We start from the raw sequence: 7,771 nt of genomic DNA on the forward strand, positions 1-7,771 counted from the left end.
ATAATGCATCATCAGTCAGTCTGCTGCTGCTCACTATCCAGGAGAAAGTTGAAAGCACATTATCATATGTGCAGGCAGAGACCTCGGGAAATGTTTGTGTGATGAACAATACGCTGCAGCAATTTGTGGGCTGTGTCACAGTATTCCACACATGATGTGAATGTCCCAGATAAGCTGCTGATTTTTGTTCAAGCCGGCAAGGCACAGGGTTACAGACGAGAAAGTGTTCATGGATCCTGTTCAATATGATATGAATTGTGAAATGATGTACTGTAGGTGAATAAAATATACCGTAAGAAAGAAAGCTGTGAAAAACTGTGAAAGAATTTCACACTCATGATCACACACACCCACACATGCACATACACGCACAAACACGCCTACTCCACAAGAAAGCAACTTTTCCTGCCCTGCAATTGGGGCTGTAAAAATGTCACGTTTTTCTTGGTCATTTTTCGTTCTTTCTCCTCCATACATAATGTCTCCAAAGCTCCCTGACAGACGTTCTGGTTATTTGTCTTAAGCCAAGGCTATTTGGCTCCTGTCGAGAGTAGGAAGGCAATATTAAACCTGACATTCCCAAACATCCTCCCTCATCACTGGGTGTGTGTGCATGAGTGTGTGTGTGTGTAAATGTGTGTGTGTGTGTCCGTGCGTGTGACAGAGGGAGAGAGAAAAATAAAATGACAACCTACAAACCTCATAATGCAATGGCGAGAAGGCTGTTTGGGCGGCAGGTAGCCTAGTGGTTAAGAGTGTTTGGTCAGTAAACAATAGGTTGTTTGTTTGAATCCCTGAGCCGACTACGTGAAAAATCTGTCAATGTGCCCTTGAGCAAGGCAGTTAGTCCTGTAAGTTGCTCTGGATAAGAGTGTCTGCTAAATGACTTAAATGTAAATACCAGGAGACTAAGACAACAAATGGGATTTTTTTTTCACACACTGGGACTTTTAACGATGTGTGTATGTATGTGTTCAGTAAATGTGTCAAAGCTTGCTAATCGTAACAGGTTTCCAAGAGCCTCAGGCACCTTAGTGTTAGTGTTTCTGTGGGGAAAACTCCAATGAATAAGCTTTTTGAGGTTTGTTTTACTGCAAGGAACAAGTATGGGATATTTAGCTACTTTACATAATTCCAATGAGAAAGCTTATTGAGCGGCTTGGCTATGGGGCCTGGGAATGTCAGAGGTTAAGTCTAATTGTCTGCAGATGTAGTCACGATGCAGGGTTCATAAGCTAAAACCATCTGAATGCCCTTGCTTTTTAGTTGCATTTAAATAATCTAACGCTGCAGGTTCTCTATCAGAGAACCTGCAGTGTTAGTTGTTTATGAGAATCCTAGAGGGAAACATTTGTGGTTTATTTAGGGTCATTCAAGGTTTATTATCTTCTCAAACACTCACACTGTTTCTAATGTAAGACCACACATTATGTAAAGGCTTGAGTAAACCACTACTGTCTTATTTCTCATTGTCTGGTTGACTCACAGAGAAAGCATACTGTTAGGAGTTAGTTGCCGTTTGTTTAAATATTCTGAATAACATGATAGTCAGCCCTCTTGGAAGCGTTGATTTGATTTCTCAGGATGTGTACTTTATTGTCAGGGGATTTATATTGTACCATAAACACTGTCATTCCACTGTCGTCTGCAAAGGACCTCCCATCTGCAATAGCTTTAACACTAGTATTTAAGTTATGAATACAGTACATGGAGATTACTCAGAGCAGAGATTAATAGTATGTGGGATAGCCTTGCTTTCTTTTTCCAACATGAATATTTACTTTATCTTCATTTTTAGGCGGAGTGGAGATGATCCGACAAGGCTGCGTATGGCTACTGTTGCTTGATAGAAAACAAATGGTTTCACAAAAAGGATTACAGTATACGAAGTCTTTATTTCCTCCCTCCCTCACTGCCATGCAAGACACGTGAAAAAAATATTATATGAATTCCCTGTATACCTTTTTTAACAAAAATATACTGTATACCTTGTTGTAAAAAAGAAAAAACACTGGGTCACACTTTATTCAGATAGTCCGGATAGTCCATCCGTAGATGTTCTACAGATGGTCATACTATCAACAAGCTATCTGTTGATAAGCAACTGCTTGCTAAGGTTACGGTTTGGTTTAGAATAAAGGTTAGGTTAAGGGTTAGGCTTAGGCTTAGGGTAAGGGTTAAGTTTAGCATTAAGGTTAGGGTTAGGGCTAGGGTTAGGGTTAGTAGATAGTTAGTTGAAATGTTACTGCAGGTCACAAACACATGCTGTATGCTTTTCACATTGCTATGGTCTTTGATCAAATCGCACCATTTTGTGTATGACTAATAAAGATAGCTGTATTAAGAGCCGTAGAGGCCCCTTGTTCTGGCCCTGGGGTAGAGGCACCATTGAATGGGCAGTGGTCCAGGTCCTAAAGCCATGACTGTGCATGATATTCAAATTACCATTTCCCTCTGCTCTCTCTTAAGATTGTAGGATAGCATTGCTTAGCCTTAACCAAATCAACCCGCCTCCCTTCACAAAATCCCTGACTAAATGATTCCAGTTCTACTGTAGAAAGCATCCCAAAAGTAGATCCCAAATATAGATAATATCATATTAAAGCCAGAGAACGGATTATTTCTCTTTTTGCACAGAGACACTTGAATCATAAGCAATGATTCAAACCACATGAAAATAAACATCTGAAGTAGGATGGACATGTCTATGGTTTCCACTCATTGTCCAACATACTGTACTCATCTTCTATAGAAACCAAGAAAGAGCTGCAAATGTGTTTCCTCTTTACTACATATTTCTAAGTACAAATGAAGGTGTCACAATAGACTTAATAGTGTACCTTTTCCATCTAGACTTGTGTGATGGCCATGAGATATGCAGGTCGGCGTTTATTGAGATGACTCATGTACTGGAGGTCACTAGCTGGCACAGCCACAAAGTCATCAAATCTGATTTTAAACCTAACCCTAACCTTAACCCTAACCTTAACCACGCTGCTAACCCTAATGTTTAACCCTAACCTTAAATTAAGACCAAAAAGCAATTTTTTCTTTTAATAAACTTTTACGATATAGCCCATTTTGACTTTGCATCTGGCCCATCTAGCGGAAACCGCTAAGTTCTGCCTCAACCTGAATCAGATATGGGGGATGTTGCCTTTGTGACAGTGAGTGGGAGTGCTGTAGGTTGGTGGTGTGTTTAGATGGTATTACAGTCTCCTCTGCCCTGCCTCTGCCCCTACACCGCCACTGTCTGCACATGGCTCCTAGATTTAGGTCATGACTCAGATGGCGGGGCTGCCGTTTCACATTTCTCACATGACACAATTGATAGTGATAGAACTGAACTGTACACTATGTACAAGGGTGAGTGGATTTCGGTAACAGTTATGCACTGCTCAGTCTATGAAGTGTAAGACGACCCCTTCAATGGTTGTTTATGTGTTTGGAAATGTTTACTTTACAGCTAAAAATAGTAGTTGACATTTTGCCTTCGGAAAGTGTTCACACCCCTTGACATTTTCCACATTTTGTTGTGTTACAGCCTGAATTTAAAATGGATTACTTTGAGATGTGTCACTGGCCTACACACAATGCCCCATAATGTCAAAGTGGAATTATGTTTTAGAAATATACACTGGAGTTGCTTCCAAGACGCCATTCAATGTTTTTTTTGTGGCCTAGTTAAAGTATTGACTTAAATCGGCTTTAAAATATTTGGCAATACTTGAAAATGGCTGTCTAGTAATGATTAACAACCAACTGAAGAATTTAAAAAACAATAATGTGCAAATATTGAACAATCCAGGTGTGCAAATGTCTTAGAGACTTACGCAGAAAGACTCACAGCTGCCAAAGGGGATTGTAACATGTATTGACTCAGGGGTGTGAATACTCATGTAAAGGAGTTGCTGTATTTCTGTATTTCATTTTGAATACATTTGCAAAAATGTTTAAAAACATGTTTTCCCTTTGTCATTATGGGTAGATGGGTGAGAAAAAAATATATTTAATCCATTTTGAATTCAGGCTGTAACACAACAAAAAGTGGAGTAATTTAAGGGGTGTGAATACCTTCTGAAGGCACTGTAAACACATTTAACCCCCCCCCCCCCCCACAAAAAAAAAAAGATGGGCATATTTTATATCGGTGTTACCATATGATTTGACTCACAATGACAAAATTAATTCAATAAGTATGCCAACAGTGAAAAAATTAGAATCATGTAATCATTGGTATCATGAGACTAGCACTTTGAATAATTTATCATGTGCAATTTGAGATCATGGGACAGGGATTAGAGCACATGTTTGTCCTCACATGTTGTCCTCAAAATGCATTAAATATGTATTTTTAGAATATATCTTTGATCCTGTCCCATCATGATGTAAAGTAATCTAATAGACAAAACTACTAAACCATCTGAATGTTTTATTTCCTTTGAGTATTCAGTATCAGCTGTGTTTTGTCTTGTATTGATATGCTGGTGGAATTTCAGGGATCCCGTTGTCCACCAACAAGGTAATAGTGTAAAACAAACCACAACCTGTCTTCGTCTCCACACTCATAAAAACAATCTAGTGGCTGTTCTAAACGCATATATCAGCCACCCTGTCATGTACCCAGTTATCAGATGGCCGGAGGAGATACGTGTAGCCAGCAAAGATTTGAAACTTGCAGAAAAATTTAATGCTCTCAGCCATGAAGTACTTAAGTAAAAATACTTTAAAAGTACTTCTTAAGTAGAATTTTTGGGTATCTGTACTTTAGTTTACTATTTATATTTTTGACTACTTTTACTTTTATTTCACTACATTCCTAAATAAAATAATGTACTTTTTACTCCATACATTTTCCCTGACACCCAAAAGTACTAGTTACATTTTGAATGCTTAGCAGGACAGGAAGATGGTCCAATTCACGCACTTATCAAGAGAACATCCCTGGCATCTCTACTGCCTCTGATCTGACGGACTCACTAAACACAAATGCTTTGTTTGTAAATGATGTCTGAGTGTTGGAGTATACCCCTGGCTATCCGTTAAAAAAAAGAAAAAAAGAAAATAGTGCCGCCTGGTTTGCTTAATATAAGGAATTTGAAATTATTTATATTTTTACTTTTACTTTTGATACTTAAGTATATTTGAGCAATAACATTTACTTTTGATACTTAAGTATATTTAAAACCAAATACTTTTAGACTTTTACTCAAGTAGTATTTTACTGGATGACTTTCACTTTTACTTGAGTCATTTTCTATTAAGGTATCTTTACTTTTACTCAAGTATGACAATTGGGTACATTTTCCACCACTGAGTACATGCCTGATCATTTCCAAGGTTATAGGAAAATGAGCTGACTCACCTTAATATATTTAGCAGTTTAATCTGCACCACCATATGAATCTTTAACATGAGCATCTCCTGTGTTGGCTAGTATTCACCCCATGCAGTGACAGAGTGTGTGTCAGGATCCGGTCCAGTGCATTACCTAGAATGTGGATTGGTCTGTTGAGGCTTCCAGGGGAAGTGAGCTCATCCGGAGCAGTGAAGCCTCAGATTTGTCTGCAATTGGTTATCTCATCTGTAACGTGACTGGATTCACATTACTTGTCAGTAAATTACAAAAAAAAAAAAAATTGTGTCTCTTGGATATCTATATATCACAAGTATCCAGCACATTAAAAGGTTATATCAACACTTGCAATTTATTGATGTATTAAATTATTGAAATGTTGGTTTAACCAGATTTAAAGGGCAGTAACGCCAATACGGTTTATAAATCTCAAAGTATAATATAATGGGGGTAAATTAGACACATTTCCTAGTGATATCGGCATCAGTAAATGTAATCATTTTATTAAACCAGAAATGATGAATCATGACTGCATCAAATCAAATCAAGCATTGTTTATACAGCACATTTCAGACATGGAATGCAATGCAATGTGCTTTACAGGAAAAAAAACTAATAAAAAACAATGAAAATAAAAGCTGAAATATTTACTACACAACAAACATAAGATTAAAAACAAAAGAATGACATAAACTGAACAACTAAAAAGCACCCTAAGGAAAAGCAAAGCTAAAAATATGTTTTAAGAACTCTTTTAAATATGTCCACAGTTTCAGCCCACCTCAGGTTTTCTGGCAGGCTATTCCAGAGGCTGGGGGCATAATAACTAAAGGCTGCCTCTCCATTCCTCTTGGTCCTAGGCTTTGGGATAGTTAAAAGGCCAGTGCCAGAGGATCTGAGGGACCTACTGGGTGCATAACTTAAAAGCATGTCTGACATGTATTGGCGTGCACAATCGTGGATTGATTGAAAAACCAATAGAAGAATCTTAAAATGAATTCTAAAACTCACAGGCAGTGCAGAGACCTTAAAACTGGTGTAATGTGTGCTCTCCGTCTGGTCTTGGTCAGTACCCGTGCTGCAGCATTCTGTATGTTTTGCAGTTGACCAATGGCTTTCTTGGGTAGACCCCACAGGAGAGCATTATAGTAGTCAAGACTGCTTGCATTAAAAGCATGGATGTGTCTCTCTGTCTCAGACTGAGAGAGAAACGTCCGCACCTTGGCAATGTTCCTCAGGTGGTAAAAAGCTATTTTGGTCACATTCCTAAAGTGTGATTCGAAATTTAGTTCAGAATTGAAAATAACACCTAGGTTTTTTACCTGGTGTTTTATCTTTATTGCCCATTAATTAAAATGTACGGCTAGATTCTCTCTCTGTGCTTTGGCTCCAACAATAAGAACCTCGGTCTTGTCTTGATTTAGCTGGAGGAAGTTGTGAGCGTCACCAGAGGATTTTAGCTCCACGAATAAATTATTAGACTGTATTAGTGATTTAAATACTTGGATGGCACAGAAATGTAAATCTGTGTATCGTCTGCGTAGCAGTGAAAATCAATGCTGTGCTTTCTGATAATGCTGCCAAGGGGTAACATATATAAACTGAACAGTACCTGACCCAAAATCCAACCTTGTGGAATGCCACATGTGATATGTATTTTCTCTGAGTTATATTCACCAAGGGTGACAAAAAACTATTGACTGGTTAAATAGGTCCTAAACCAGTTTAGAACTGGATCGGAGAGGCCAACCCAGCTCTCCAGTCTGCCCAGAAGGACATCATGGTCAGCAGTGTCGAATGCAGCACTTAAATAGAAGAGTACAAGGACAGAGAGCTGTTTAGCATCTGTGTTGGCTCTAAGATAATTTACCACTTTAACTAAGGCTGTCTCTGTGCTGTGGTGGGCACGAAAACCAGATTGGCATTTTTCACAAATACATTTGGCACTTAAAAAATCATTTAGCTGTTTGAACACCAATTTCTCCAGAATTTTGCTTAAGAATGGAAGTTTGGAGATTGGCCGAAAGTTGCTAAAAGCTGAAGAATCTAGATTACTTTTCTTCAGAAGGGGTTTCACCAAAGCAGTTTTTAGTGCAGTGGGGAAAGTGCCTGTGAACAGGGAGTGATTAACAATAGCTTGCACTTCAGATACGCAATTAAATATTGTTTTGAAGAAGGTCGTGGGGACTGGATTGAGCAGGTAGAAGGCTTAAATTGTGATATCACTTTCCTGAGCATGTCTGTGTCAACCAGGAAAAATATCCATAGTGCCTTTGCATGTTAGGCTGGGGCACATATCATCAAACTTCTCATGAGGTCTTCCTTGACTGATACCAAGCCTAATGTTGGTTATCTTATCTCTGAAATATGGCACAAACTTATCACATTTAAATGTGGAGGAAAGTTCAGATAGGT

The sequence above is a fragment of the Coregonus lavaretus genome (genome assembly GCF_964263955.1).
Source record: "Coregonus lavaretus genome assembly, chromosome: 10".
Classification (NCBI taxonomy): Eukaryota; Metazoa; Chordata; class Actinopteri; order Salmoniformes; family Salmonidae; genus Coregonus; species Coregonus lavaretus.